The sequence below is a fragment of the Stenella coeruleoalba genome (assembly GCF_951394435.1).
Source record: "Stenella coeruleoalba genome assembly, chromosome: 15".
Taxonomy (NCBI): Eukaryota; Metazoa; Chordata; class Mammalia; order Artiodactyla; family Delphinidae; genus Stenella; species Stenella coeruleoalba.
Genome location: NC_137161.1, coordinates 18307524 through 18324222, shown reverse-complemented (window position 1 = coordinate 18324222; position 16699 = coordinate 18307524). Strand labels below are relative to the sequence as shown.

The 16699-nt window shown below is 40.8% G+C and overlaps 1 protein-coding gene across 2 annotated transcripts in view; it reads right to left on the bottom strand.

Moving 5' to 3' along the window:
* The window catches only part of CHD6 (chromodomain helicase DNA binding protein 6), a 212812-nt gene that overhangs the window by 178176 nt on the left and 17937 nt on the right, over positions 1–16699 (bottom strand). The window lies entirely within an intron of this gene.

Below are 16699 nucleotides of genomic sequence, written 5' to 3'. Positions count from 1 at the left end.
GAGGGATTCAACATCAAAAACCAACTAATGTAATTCACTGTATCAACAGACTAAAGACAGAACCCACATGATCATCTCAACAGATACACAAAAAGTAACAAACTCCAACATTCATTTATGATGAAAACTCTCAGGAAACTAGGAGTAAAAGTGAACCTCCTCAAGCTAATAAAAAGCACTGACAAAAAAACCTACTGTTAATGGGGCTGTAAAATTTTCCCCTAAACTCAGCAACAAGGCAAGGTTGTCTAATCTCATCATATCACTTCAACATCATACTGGGGTCCTAGACAGTGCAATAAGACAAGAAAAAGAAATAGAAGGCATACAGATTAAACAGGAAGAAATAAAATTGTCTTTATTTGCACTCAACATAACTATCAATACAGTAAATCCCAAACAATCTACAATAAAGTTTCTAAAATCAGTAAATTAGTTTAATAAGATCATAGGATTTAAGATCAACATACAAAAGCCAACTTTATTTCTATATACTAGCAAGGAACAACTGTAAATGAACATTTTTAAAGTAGCACTTATAATAGTACCAAAACATAAATACTTAAGAGATAAATCTAAATTAAGCACAACCATATAACTGCTATAAATCAGCTTTAACTTGACCAGTCTCTCCCCCTATACAGAAAAGCTATGGGAAAGCCTAAATAGCCTAAAACTTCAGAATAAGGCCAACTTATTTTCTTCTCAACTCTCTGGAATGTTTTGCCATGAGTCAGCTTTCCTTCCAGTAGACAGTCTCTTCTCTCACATTTTTCCTTGAAAGAGGTTCATCCTGAGAACTCATGCTGTAAGGCTGGTTATCTTGGAACTAGGAAACTGAAAAATGGAATGCAGCCCCAGAAAATTTTAAACTTGCAAAAGCCAAGTTAAAAGCTTCCCCTCTGGGGAACTGATGAGGCCAGAAACTGACAAGCTTCAATACTAGCTAAAATCCCCAGATGACATATAATACTGTGTAAAAGACTTGTCTTATCACTAAGCTTTCCACACATTCATGGCCTCCATTAGTAAGGCAGTGGTGGGCGCCTAACCTAAGGGTGGCCAATGCCTAAACAAGCCAACAACTGAGGACATGATACTTCTGGGGTGGAAAAAAAACCTGCTGGGCAACGTCGATTTTCTCTCAGAAATCTGAAATGGAAGGTACCGAAAGAATAAGGCATAAGCAACAGGAGTAGGAGCTGAGAAGTTACGAGTGTAAGGCAAACTGGAGGAGTCATAAATGGCTTTGGACATGGAAAAGTTAGGAGAGAACATAATATATAAGTAATAAAGCTATAAAGCTATAAAGTAGAAGAGAACAATAAGGTAGAATGAGGAAAGCAGTAGGTGGAAAGAAAAGGGTGGGGTGGGCCAGCTGAGAATCCTGTAAATGGCCAGGTAGGAGGAGAGACCATCCAAGAAAGCCTGCTACTAAGGTCCTGGAACTGTCCTGGATGCAGCAGGGTGACTGTATTAGTCATCTATTGCCTCAATAATTCTGTACAACAACAAACTACAAAATCTCACTGGCATAAACATTTAATTTTCCCTCAGGCATCTGAGTTGCGTTGGCTCTGCTTTAAGCTACAGATGTGCTGTGGTGGCTCTGCTCTATGGTCTCACTCTGAGGCCCACACTGAAGAGGCTACAGCTACTCAGGGTTCTTCTCACGGTGATGGCAAAGGCACAAGAGGACAAGCCCACCAGCATGAGCACACTGCAGACCTCTGCTTTCATCGTGTTCACCAACAACCCACTGGCCTATAAAGCAAGTCATATAGCCAAGCCCAAAATCAAGGAGTAGGGACATAATGCCATCCACCATGACGTTATGGCAAGGGTATGAATGTAAAATACTACTAGAGAAAACTGAAGAATTGGGGTCAAAGACTCAAAGACACACTACATTGGGGGCATCCACTCCCCAGTGCAATGTTACCTATGGATCCTACCTCATCCTTCTTCTCTTAAGTAGGATATCATCTGAATTATTTTGTTGAATATTTCTAATTTAAAAAGGGCGGGCAGGGGGGACTCAAGAAAGTCAGGAGACATGTCTAGAAAATATGGCAGCAAATGCTCAAGGATTTCCACAGATGGAAGGTGCCAACAAAACATACCACTCTACCAAGTTACACCGAATCTCAAATCAGTCTGTTGTGGGTCCAACAGTCGTAGGCGCCCTATATCCACAGCATTTGAGCATTGTCAGCACCTTTGTGGTTAAAAAACACTTTTCAAGAATAGTATTAGCTACCTAGTTTATAAAAAAGAAAAAAAATCAAGGACCACCAAAAAAAAGTCAATGGAGTCAAATCTAAGAGTAGAGGAGAATGAAACGGTAGGAAACAAAGTAGAAAAATGTGGAAAGTTAAAACATTTAATTTGCTGAAGGTATGAGAAATATTGTTTACTAAACAGAGAAGAACTTTGTTAAGAGAGATACAACTGAACCAAAATGGAGTCACCTGTGGAACAAAGACTTAACACCTAATTTACAGTTGCAACCTCTCCCAGGAGTGGAATCTTAAGCCAGTCCATCTGGAATTACCTGGTCAGCCCTAGTGCTTGACAGACCCCTGCAGTCCTCTAAAGGAAAGTGACCTTGCCACCAACAATCCACTCTTTGCTAGTAACTTCCTCGTCCCACCCCCTTCTGCAAATTAGTCTTTCATTTTGTACAGCTCTTTAGAGCTCCTTTCCATCTGCTGGATGGGATGCTGCCCAATTCATGAATCGTCGAATAATGCCAATAGGATCTTTAAAATTTACTCAGTTGAATTTTGCTTTTTAACAGATTTGAAAGAGTTTTGTTTCTTCAAAAACTAAGTAAAATTCTGGGTACACTTTTGAACTATGACCCATTTCAAACAACTAACTTACTCCTTATAAAAGAATTAACATATACTCAGTAATATCTGTTAAAGGAACCTCATTCATCAGTAAACACCCAAGCAAGTCGAAGAGAACACGAGTATTATATTAATATAAACAGAAATTAGAGCCACAGTGCACACTACCTTAGAATGCTGTTCAAAGATTTTTATTTTTATTTTATTTTATTTATTTTGTTTTTTTGCTGTACGCGGGCCTCTCACTGCTGTGGCCTCTCCCGTTGCGGAGCACAGGCTCCGGACGCGCAGGCTCAGCGGCCATGGCTCACGGGCCCAGCCGCTCCGCGGCATGTGGGATCTTCCCAGACCGGAGCACGAACCCGTGTCCCCTGCATCGGCAGGCGGACTCGCAACCACTGCGCCACCAGGCAAGCCCCCAAAGATTTTTAAATGCTTACTTCTGACCCAGACCATCCTGGCAAAAATCAAACTCATGGTCAACCAGCCCACAGCTAAGCAAAAGAACAAACAGGCGACGGAACTGCACTGGCATTTACACTGATGCAACATGAAAACACTTGGGCATTTCATGACTTCCCCAAATCCCCGCTTCACATTAGGCTGGGTCTAATATGATGTGAGCTAACACATCTCATTCAACTCTGCATGAGTTCTCTTAATAGCCTAGAAGCTTTAAAGTTCTAATTCTGAAAAAGGGTCTTACCACAGCAACTCTGGGACACACACCATTATAATAAACACTATTACACTAAAAACCAGACTTCCAGTTCCCAGGTACCTATAACAAGCCTCATCTGCCACCATAGAATCCCAATGTGGATTAAAACAAAAGCAGCCCCTACAAAATTCATCCTAACAAGACTTCTGTCTCCAATGAAACAAGTTTAAGAGGTGACTATCTAAAAGCACCTCCTTAAGATACTTCCTTAAAAGAAAAATCCCCACTCTCCACCCTCTCAGGTGGCCATCACAACAAAAAATTCAAAATAAAATCCTCTACAGAAAACAACTTTCCGCCTACAAGGATGAGGAAGTTTAAGGTGATCTGATTTAGAAACTGCTCTTTGGTATTCAAATGTTTTGATGTGGAGAATGCCAAGGCTGTTTAACTTCAGCTAATCAAAGCAAAGGGTTAAACGGCAGGAGAGGGAGATGGTTTGCTCAGCACTGGAACAGATTATTAAAAGTTATGAAATCACTTTCCTTGTGACATTCACCTGGCCTTTACAGGTTGGATTCTTTTCTTCTTAGGCCCTATTTTCAATCTCTGTTAATTGACAAAATACCAGTCTTAACAGTTTTAGACATATTACCCAAGGCTCACAGGTTTATGTGTACACAGACAGCTACGAGGAAATCAAGAGACGGCAATTTAAGAGTAAGCCCAGCCCGCACAGGGGTCACAGCAGACTCTGGTCTACAACACTGCTCCCCACTTGTCTTGACGTGGTTCTGACCCCTGAGTTTCCCAGGTGACAGCTCTCACACAGCCCAACAATGCTAGAGCAGGTTCTGAAACATGGGTATGATGAACTGAACTGTGTCCTCCCCCGTCCTAAAACTCATATGTTGAAACCCTGACCCCCAGTACCTCAGAATGTGACAGTATGTGGAGAACAGGCCTTTACAGAGATAATTATGTTAAAAATGGGGGTCACTGGAGTGGGCCCTAGTCCAATATGGCTGGTGTCCTTTTAAGAAGAGATCAGGGCTTCCCTGGTGGCGCAGTGGTTGAGAGTCCGCCTGCCGATGCAGGGGACACGGGTTCATGTCCCGGTCCGGGAAGATCCCACATGCCGCGGAGCGGCTGGGCCCGTGAGCCATGGTGGCTAAGCCTGCGCGTCCGGAGCCTGTGCTCCGCAATGGGAGAGGCCACAGCAGGGAGAGGCCCGCGTACCGCAAAAAAAAAAAAAAAAGAAGAAGAGATCAGGACACAGACAACACAGAGAAAAGACCACGTGAGGACATAGTGAGAAGGAGGACTGCAAGCCAAAGAGAGAGGCTTCAGAAGAGACCAAACCAGCCACCCTGATCTTGGTCTTCTAGCCTCCAGAACTGTGAGAAAATAAATTTCTGTGTAAGCCACCCAGTCGGTGGTATTTTGTTATGGTAGCCTCAGCAAACTGATAGAAGGGGGAACACACTTTGCTACAAAACCCCACAATTAAGGAGAGATGCTGCATCAAAATCCACCCTTAGGAAATTTTCGATGGCTTCACGGGACATCTCAAGTCATCTCAATTATTGAAAAAAATACCACATTCATTATAAGCATCTCTGTAGTTTTATCTAACCTCATAGAAGTCTTCCACAACATCAACAATAAAGCACTGCAGGGAGTTTTTCCTTGGCTACAGCAATCACCAAATTTGACTTCCATTCTCTGCCTTCTCCATAATGATGCATTTACAACTGTTCACTAGAGTGGTCATCTCCCACAGCTCCACCTAAAACAGAAGCCAAACTTGCACACCAAGGTTTCCCTCAAAATTTCTTCCCAAAGTGATATCTTTGGCATTCTTACACATCTTAATCAATCTAAAATCAAAGCATCACTAATGCAGGTCTCTGAAGATACCATGCTGCTTCACATCTCCACACTCGTACTTGACCACCTGGAAAAAGTTTAATCCTCTGACAATCAGAAGACATTCCACCTCCTCTAGAAAATCTTTCAAAATCCATTTTCATCCATAAAAGTTGACCAATTCTTCACTTTAATTATGTGTATTATGTCTAATCATGTATGTGTCTATCTCCTTCATTAGACTGAAAGTCCCTGATGCAGGAACTTCTTCATCTTTAGTCCCAAGCCCTTGCAAAGCTCCTGGTGTATGGCGCCTGTAAATGGGTACTGAATAAACAAATGCCACCAATAAATCCATGCCAGCTCTCCGCGGCATAAATCACATTCTGGGTGTCTTCCTAACAGTCTGACAGGTTATCAGTGCTCTCCAGCAATTTGTATGAATCTCACAATTACAAAGCTGAGGAGAAGAAACCAGATATAAAACAGTACATTCTGTATGATTCCATTTAAATAAAGTTCATGAACAGGCAAAGCTAATTTTTGGTGACAAAGTCAGAATAGTGCTCAGGGGAGATTGTGGGGGAGTAATGGGCATTACCAGAGAAGGGGCACAAGAGAACCTTCTGGGGTGCTGGAAATGTTCTCCATCTTGATTTGAATGTGGGTGGTTACAAAGGTATACACACATGTAAAAACCCATCGAGCAGTATATTTGATATCTGTACACTTCACTGAATGCATGTTATACTTCAAAAACCCAATTTCTGTGTATGGCTCTCACCTACCCTCCATACAAAAAAGTCAGTGCTCAACAAACTTTCGTGGCTGAATGCTTAATACCTTCTCAGTAACAGCAATCAATCAACTATTTACATATAAGAGAAGAAAAATCTCACCGAGCAATTGCAATCAGTCTTGGGTTGGAGCTAGGCTACAGGGAATACCATCATCTTCTCACACAAGTAGAAAACTCTGCTCAGAGTTGCAGTGTACCTGCAGGTGCTACATGGGTAGCAATTTTGTCCCTCCTACAACCGGCCCAAAGTATAATCCCTAGTTGTCCAACCCTACCATTGAGGCATAGCATCCCAATGGCATTTCAGGACACTAGTGAAAAAAGGGAGATTTTACAACTGGAAACTCCTTCTACTACATCACTAAGAATCTAAACACACTGGCAATAATATCAGAAGGAAGCCTCTGTTCATCTCTCTAGCAATTTTCACTTAATTATTCTGCAACTACTTACCTACCAGGCAAACTCCTATTCATCCTTCAAAACACAACTCAAATGTTAACTCTTCTGGGAAGTTCTTCCTAATCTCCCATACTCCTTAATGTTCCTTTTACTGTTCTACTTATATTGTTTCACTGCAATTTAAACATTGGTTGTGTCTATTTCCCCTACCAGATTGTGATAACATTTGTCACCCTGGCACCGAGTACATCACAGGGCACTTAGGAAGCATGCAAATGTCTGTAGAACTAACTTGAAATATGACTACCACTTAACAAGTCCTACCATTTAAGTGTCCAACTCTAGAGTTCTAAAATAAGTGGTATTTCCCAGATAGGCACAGTCTGTACTCAAGAAGAGGGAGTGAAAAAACTATAAATATTCTCTAGGACAATATTATTTTTAGTATTGTGGTCACCAGCCTCTAAGAGTGAACTTCAGGGTAGCAACCTGGAGACTAAGCAACTTAAATGAAGACCATGGGATCTGCCAGGCAGGCTATACTCCTCAGAAGTCTGGTGCAGCAGACATGGTCCCAGAGGCAGTGGATTCACCACTTCAAGTCAGGGTCTCCAGTGCCCTGCATTTACATTACATGTAAGAACAAGTAACTGTGTGACTCTGAACAAGTTTCTTTACCTCCCTGTATCTCAGTTTCTTCAACATAAAATGGGGTGTTGGGGAGCACTAACATAACCTACAGCCTCACAGTTTTCAAAGATTAAATCTGAGAATATAAAATGTTTAGTTTCTAGCATGCAGTAAGCACTCCATGAATATTTGCTCTTATTATTCTGCTGCTCTGGGATGGGATGCCTCAGTTTTACTTGGTCCTACCATATTCCTGCCCTGCCTGGCACTGGGGTCAAAAGTAAGCAGAGGCAGGGACTTCCCTGGTGGTCCAATGGTTAAGACTCCACACTTCCACTGCAGGGGGCACAGGTTTGATTCCTGGTCGGGGAACTAAGATCCTGCATGCCTCAAGGCGCGACCAAAAAAAAAGTAGTAAGCAGGGGCAAAATCTCCTCTCTGGACCTTTCGACCACTCACTTCCACGTCTTCACAGCTGATTCCCTCTAGCTATAGGCAAGGCCTCCCTTTGACCATGTATAGACCCCAACAAAGCACAGCTACACCTCATTCTTTAGACCCTCTCTTCTTCCATTCTCCTAATGAAAACTTAGTAGTTTCCTAATTCACTTCCTCAGTGCTCTATCCCATTTTAACAGATTAATGACAGCAAATTAATCAAATATACAGATCCCACTCTCTCCAATATTCTTATGGATAAACCCAATCTTCCCTCCCTCCATCTCCCCACTCACCTTCTTTCGGTGGGGAGAGGGTTATGTGTGCTGGCATCACAAAACACAGAATGAAGATGCCCATTTCACCTTCCTTGGGAGGCAAGCCCTTTGGCTGCCACCAAACCAGTTTTTACCTGTGGGCTTAAAACGCTCACTGCAGCCCTCCCCTGCCATGAGCTCTCCAGCCTTCACCCCTACCAAGGAGTAAAACAGCCAGTTTGTTCAAGTGCAAGGGCATTTATTAAAACAAAATCCAATGACTACAGTAACTACAGGGGTTCAAGGTTAGGACTCTGCCACATCTTCCTTCTCACCTCTCTGGTAGACTGTGGGTAGTCTCTAGACCCGCTATGCCTTGGCATTGCTCTGCTGGCTGGCTGTCATGCTTTTGCAAGTCAGTGGGTCACAACCAGCATTTCTTTTTACAACAAAAAATATATAAAATAAAAACAGCTGAATTTTACAGTATGCAAATTATCTCAATAAAACTACTTTTTTAAAGAATACAGAAAAATAGAGTACATCACAAGCAGTACGAATAAATACTGAGTATTAAAACACTTGAATTACATATATGAGTATATACTGTGCACAATATTATGTTGTTATTACTGTGAGTAAAAATCACAACCAGACGACGAAACCCTGGCTTCAGCACTCAGATGTGAGCCTAAGGTAAATTTTCTGTGGGTAGGCAAGACAGCAAGCAGACGTTTTGGTCTCGGTTGTTTCTAGACTTTAGACTGCCTCCAGCTTAGCTTAAAACATGCATTCTCAATGGGGCAATATCGCCCCAAGGGGGCAAAAACTGGTTCTCAGGGATTAAAATACCTTACTTGTTCTTAAGCAAACATATATGCAGTACATAAACAGATACACTGTGTATTTGTGGTATTAAATCTTCATGGGTAGGAGGGTGACAATACTAAAAAAAAAAAGTCTAAAAAGCCTCCTTAAAGAAGATGTACAGATTGCCAACAAACACATGAAAGGATGCTCAACATCACAATTCATTAGAGAAATGCAAATCAAAACTACAATGAGGTATCACCTCACACCGGTCAGAATGGCTATCATCAAAAAAATCTAGGGCTTTCCTGGTGGTGCACTGGTTAAGAATCTGCCTGCTGGGAGACTGGTTCAAGATGGCGGAGTAGAAGGACATGCTCTCACTCCATCTTGCGAGAGCACCAGAATCACAACTAACCACTGAACAATCATCGACAGGAAGACACTGGAACTCACCAAAAAACACACCCCACGTCTAAACACAAAGGAGAAGCCACAATGAGACGGCAAGAGGGGCGCAATCACAATAAAATCAAATCCCATAACTGCTGGGTGGGTGACTCACAAACTGGAGAACACTTATACCACAGAAGTCCACCCACTGGAGTGAAGGTTCTGAGCCCCACGTCAGGCTTCCCAACCTGGGGGTCTGGCAATGGGAGGAGGAATTCCTAGAGAATCAGACTTTGAAGCCTAGCGGGATTTGATTGCAGGACTTCAACAGGGCTGAGGGAAACAGACTCCACTCTTGGAGGGCACACACAAAGTAATGTGTGCATCGGGACCCAGGGGAAGGAGCAGTGACCCCATAGGAGACTGAACCAGACCTACCTGCTAGTGTTGGAGGGTCTCCTGCAGAGGCGGGGGGTGGCTGTGTCTCACCATGAGGACAAGGACACGGGCAGCAGAAGTTCCGGGAAGTACTCCTTGGCGTGAGCCCTCCCAGAGTCTCCCATTAGCCCCACCAAGGGGCCTGGGGAAGGCTCCAGTGCTGGGTCGCCTCAGGCTAAACAACCAACAGGGAGGGAACCCAGCCCCACCCATCAGCAAACAAGCTGATTAAAGTTTTACTGAGCTCTGCCCACCACCAGTCCCTCCCATCAGGAAACTTGCAAAAGCCTTACATAGCCTCATCTACCAGACGGCAAACAGCAGAAGCAAGAAGAACTACAATCCTGCAGCCTGTGGAACAAAAACCACATTCACAGAAAGAGAGACAAGATGAAAAGGCAGAGGGCTATGTACCAGATGAAGGAACAAGATAAAACCCCAGAAAAACAACTAAATGAAGAGGAGATAGGCAACCTTCCAGAAAAAGAATTCAGAATAATGATAGTGAAGATGATCCAGGACCTCGGAAAAGCAATGGAGACAAAGATCGAGAAGATGCAAGAAATGTTTAACAAAGACCTAGAAGAATTAAAGAACAAACAGAGATGAACAATACAATAACTGAAATGAACAATACACTAGAAGGAATCAATAGCAGAATAACTGAGGCAGAAGAACGGATAAGTGACCTGGAAGACAGAATAGTGGAATTCACTGCTGCAGAACAGATTAAAGAAAAAAGAATGAAAAGGAATGAAGACAGCCTAAGAGACCTCTGGGAAAACATTAATCACAACAACATTCGCATTATAGGGGTCCCAGAAGGAGAAGAGAGAGAGAAAGGATCCAAGAAAACATTTGAAGAGACTATAGACAAAAACTTCCCTAACATGGAAAAGGAAATAGCCACCCAAGCCCAGGAAGTGCAGAGAGTCCCATACAGGATAAACCCAAGGAGAAACACGCCGAGACACACAGTAATCAAATTGGCAAAAATTAAACACAAAAAAAAAATTATTGAAAGCAGCAAGGGAAAAATGAAAAATAACATACAAGGGAACTCCCATAAGGTTAACAGCTGATTTCTCAGCAGAAACTCTACAAGCCAGAAAACAGTGATATGACATATTTAAAGTGATGAAAGGGAAGAACCTACAACCAAGATTACTCTACCTGGCAAGGATCTCATTCAGACTTGATGGAGAAATCAAAAGCTTTACGGACAAGCAAAAGCTAAGAGAATTCAGCACCACCAAACCAGCTCTACAACAAATGCTAAAAGAACTTCTCTAAGTGGGAAACACAAGAGAAGAAAAGGACCTACAAAAACAAATCCAAAAAAATTAAGAAAATGGTCATAGGAACATACATATTGATAATTATCTTAAACGTGAATGAATTAAATGCTCCAACCAAAAGACACAGGCTTGCTGAATGGATACAAAAACAAGACCCATATATGTGCTGTCTACAAGAGACCCACTTCAGACCTAGGGACACATACAGACTGAAAGTGAGGGAATGGAAAAAGATATTCCATGCAAATGGAAATCAAAAGTAAGCTGGAGTAGCAATACTCACATCAGATAAAATAGACTTTAAAATAAAGAATGTTACAAGAGACAAGGAAGGACACCACATAATGATCAAGGAAGCAATCCAAGAAGAAGATATAACAATTATAAATATATATGCACCCAACATAGGAGCACCTCAATACATAAGGCAACTGCTAACAGCTATAAAAGAGGAAATCGACAGTAACACAATAATAGTGGGGGACTTTAACACCTCACTTACACCAATGGACAGATCATCCAAACAGAAAATTAATAAGGAAACACAAGCTTCAAATGACACAACAGACCAGATAGATTTAATTGATATTTAAGGACATTCCATCCAAAAACAGCAGATTACACTTTCTTCTCAAGTGCACACTGAACATTCTCCAAGATAGATCACATCTTGGGTCGCAAATCAAGCCTCAGTAAATTTAAGAAAATTGAAATCATATCAAGCATCTTTTCTGACCACAACGCTATGAGATTAGAAATCAATTACAGGGAAAAAAACGTAAAAAACACAAACACATGGAGGCTAAACAATATGATACTACATAACCAAGAGATCACTGAAGAAATCAAACAGGAAATCAAAAAATACCTAGAGACAAATGACAACGAAAACAAGACAATCCAAAACCTATGGGATGCAGCAAAAGTGGTTCTAAGAGGGAAGTTTATAGCAATACAAGCCTACCTCAAGAAACAAGAAAAATCTCAAATAAACAATCTAACTTTACAAGTAAAGGAACTAGAGAAAGAAGAACAAACAAAACCCAAAATTAGTATGAGGAAAGAAATCATAAAGATCAGAACAGAAATAAATGAAATAGAAACAAATAAAACAATAGCAAAGATCAGTAAAACTAAAAGCTGGTTCTTTGAGAAGATAAACAAAATTGATAAACCATTAGCCAGGCTCATCAAGAAAAGGGGGAGAGGACTCAAATCAATAAAATTATAAAAGAAAAAGGAAAAGTTACAACAGACACCGCAGAAATACAAAGCATCCTAAGAGACTACTACAAGCAACTCTATGCCAACCTGGAAGAAATGGACAAATTCTTAGAAAGGTATAACCTTCCAAGACTGAACCAGGAAGAAACAGAAAATATGAACAGACCACTCACAAGTAATGAAATTGAAACTGTGATTAAAAGTCTTCCAACAAACAGAAGTCCAGAACCAGATGGCTTCACAGGTGAATTCTATCAAACATTTAGGGAAGAGCTAACACCCATCCTTCTCAAACTCTTCCAAAAAATTGCAGAGGAACACTCCCAAACTCATTCTATGAGTCCACCATCACCCTGATACCAAAACCAGACAAAGATACTACAAATAAAGAAAATTACAGACCAATGTCACTCATGAATATAGATGTAAAAATCCTCAACAAAATACTAGCAAACAGAATCCAAGAACACATTAAAAGGATCATACAACATGATCAAGTGAGATTTATCCCAGGGATGCAAGGATTCTTCAATATACGCAAATCAATCAATGTGATACACCATATTAACAAACTGAAAAAGAAAAACCACATGATCATCTCAATAGATGCAGAAAAAGCTTCTGACAACATTCAACACCCATTTTTGATAAAAATTCTCCAGAAAGTGGGCATAGAGGGAACCTACCTCAACATAATAAAGGCCATATATGACAAACCCACAGCAAACATCATTCTCAATGGTGAAAAACTGAAAGCATTTCCTCTAAGATCAGGAACAAGACAAGGATGTCCACTCTCACCACTATTATTCAACAGAGTTTTGGAAGTCCTAGCCACGGCAATCAGAAAAGAAAAAGAAATAAAAGGAATACAAATTGGAAAAGAAGAAGTAAAATTGTCACTGTTTGCAGATGACATGATACTATACATAGAGAATCCTAAAGATGCCACCAGAAAACTACTAGAGCTAATCAATGAATGTGGTAAAGTTGCAGGATACAAAACTAATGCACAGAAATCTCTTGCATTCCTATACACTAATGATGAAAAATGTGAAAGAGAAATTAAGGAAACACTCCCATTTACCATTGCAACAAAAAGAATAAAATAGCTAGGAATAAACCTACCTAGGGAGACAAAAGACCTGTATGCAGAAAACTGTAAGACACTGATGAAAAAAATTAAAGATGATACAAACAGATGGAGAGATATACCATGTTCTTGGATTGAAAAATCAATACTGTGAAAATGACTATACTACCCAAAGCAACCTACAAATTTATGCAAACCCTATCAAATTACCAATGCCATTTTTTACAGAACTAGAACAAAAAAATCTTAAAATTTGTATGGAGACACAAAAGACCCCGCATAGCCAAAGAGGTCTTGAGGGAAAAAAAATGGAGCTGGAGGAATCAGACTCCCTGACTTCAGACTATACCACAAAGCTACAGTAATCAAGTCAATATGGTACTGGCACAAAACCAGAAATATAGATCAATGGAACAGGATAGAAAGCCCAGAGATAAACCCACGCACCTATGGTCAACTAATCTGTGACAAAGGAGGCAAGGATATACAATGGAGAAAAGACAGTCTCTTCAATGAGTGGTGCTGGGAAAACTGGACAGCTACATGTAAAAGAATGAAATTAGAACACTCCCTAACCATACACAAAAATAAACTCAAAATGGATTAGAGGGCTTCCCTGGTGGCGCAGTGGTTGAGAGTCCGACTGCCGATGCTGGGGACATGGGTTCGCGCCCCGGTCCGGGAAGATCCCACATGCCGTGGAGCGGCTAGGCCCGTGAGCCATGGCCGCTGAGCCTGCGCATCCGGAGCCGCAACGGGAGAGGCCACAACAGTGAGAGGCCCGCGTACCACAAAAAGAAAAAAATAAAAAAAAAAGGATTAGAGACCTAAATGGAAGACCGGACACTATAAAACTCTTAGAGGAAAACATAGGAAGAACGCTCTTTGACATAAATCACAGCAAGATTAAAACAAAATTACCATATGACCCAGCAATCTCACTACTGGGCATATACCCAGACAAAACCATAATTCAAAAAGAGTCATGTACCACAATGTTCACTGCAGCACTATTTACAATAGCCAGGACATGGAATCCACCTAAGTGTCCATCGACAGATGAATGGATAGAGAAGATGTGGCACATATATACAATAGAATATTACTCAGCCATAAAAAGACATGAAATTTCTTATTTGTAGTTATTTGTAGTGATGTGGATGGACCTATATAGTCTGTCATACAGAGTGACCTAAGTCAGAAAGAGAAAAACAAATACGGTATGCTAACACATATATATGGAATCTTAAAAAAAAAAAGATTCTAATGAACCTAGAGGCAGGACAGGAATAAAGAGGCAGACGTAGAGAATGGACTTGAGGACACAGGGAGGGGGAAGGGTAAGCTGGGACGAAGTAAAAGAGTGGCATGGACATATATACACTACCAAATGTAAAACAGTGGGAAGCAGCTGCATAGCACAGGGAGATCAGCTCAGTACTCTGTGACCACCTAGAGGGGTGGGATAGGGAGGGTGGGAGTGAGATGCAAGAGGGAGGGGATATGGGGATATATATAGCTGATTCATTTTGTTATATAGCAGATACTAACACAACATTGTAAAGCAACTATACTCCAATAAATGTGTTAAAAAAATGGACATAAAAAAAATTTTTTAAAAAAGTAAAAATAAAAAGGCTCCTTAAAAGGAGTGATAATGAAAAAAAACCATGCTGAGAAACATTTCATAAAACCTAACTTCCAAGACTCCACATTCAGACAGAAATGGTCTTGTTAGCAAAGCCTTGCCTTTGGTTGTCCTATTTCCCAGTAAGTGTGGGGGGGGGCGTGGGGGGGGAGAGGAGGGAGGGGTAAGCGTTATGGAGGGCAGGAGCTGGTAAAGGACATGAGCCTAGTGTTCCTAGTCCCTTGGTCAAATACCATCTCATTCTCACCCCCCACCCAATTATTCAAACCAGGGCTCAGGTTTACATAGAAAGATACCGAGTTCAGTTTTGCATGTGGAACAGAAAGGTGAAGCTGCAAAGTATGTGGTCTGAAATGAGGGTTTGGAGCTCAGAAGAGAATAGGGGCAGAAACAAAAGACCTTAGGGTCATCAAGAGCTGAAGCAAGAAAGAAGTCTGCCCAGGACGGAGTGTAAAGCAAGAAGGGTAAAGGAGCAAAAGGACACGACCAGTAGATTATTTAAAGGTGGGGTGGGGTAGGGAGGTTCTTAATAGTTAAAAAAAAATTAAAGCCCCATGAAATATGCAGAGACAAGATCATAACGATCAGTGGTCCTCAAGAAATGTCCTCAGAAGACAATTCCTAACTCCTAATGTTTCAGGTGATTTAGAGATAACTATGAAAATCTTTTCCCAAAGTCTCATCAACACTACCACATTCTCTTTATTTTCTTAACCGTTCTTTAAATTGAAGTATAATTTACAATTTTGTGTTCGTTTCAGGTGTATAGCAAAGTGATTCAGTTATGTATATGTGTGTGTGTATATATACATATTCTTTTTCAGATTCTTTTCCATTATAGGTTATTCCAAGATATTGAATATTGTTCCCTGTGCTATACAGTAGGTCAAACGCTACCACATTCTCTTAATCAGGTACCTAGGCAACCTGAATGGCTTTAATCCTAAAATGGACAGTAACTCTGCTTAGGACAAAGCCTCTCCAAGCATCACGAAGATGTGTACAAGCAGGTCTGCACTGGGTGCTAGGTTCTACTTTAGAACTTTGCTATCAGTCTAAGAAGGCCAACTCCCAGACAGTGGTGGGGGGCATGGAAGGAGGTAAACATGGAAGCTGGGCCACAGCATGCTTTAAAGGGAGTTTTCATTCCTATTCCTGAAACCCTGTGACTACCAGAGCACACTAATCCATACTGAAAGGAAAGGACACATGACAACTTAATACAACGCACGATCCTTGACTGAATACTAGATCAGGAAAAATAAAAAAGCTAGAGAACAAGTGAATGGTAAGATTTAAATATGCACTACACGTTGGTTTTATGTCAAGTATCCCGAGTGACGCGACTTTATTATAGTTATGTACCCTTTCTCTCAGAATAAAGAAGCAAAAGTATTAAGGGGTGAAGTGTCACAGTGTCCGCAAGGAACTCTCAAAGGATATGGCTTTAAAAAGAACTATATATACAGACAGGAAAAAAGACATAAAGCAAATTTGGCAAAACATTAATCATTGGTGAATCTAGGTAAAGGTGAGGTGGTGTTATGGTACAATTCTCATTAACTTTCTGTAGATTTGACATTTTTAAAAATACAAAATGGCAGGGGGGTATAAATGCTGTCAAATATTTTTAAAGTTCTTAATTTCTGTTATGTTCTAACTCCCCTCCATTAGAATACAGAATGAAAAGTTGACACAGAAATGCTTCACAGCATTTTAAAATACTGTCCCCATGCATAAATAAATTTGTTTGGCAAAGAGAAATTATTTCAAGTGCACAAACCAAGTCAGTTTCTATACCACATCCTGAGTTACTACCTAGATTAACAGAACCTGGGTATTATTTTTGAGGTTTACCTTTCACATGTTGTGGAAGGTAAACCT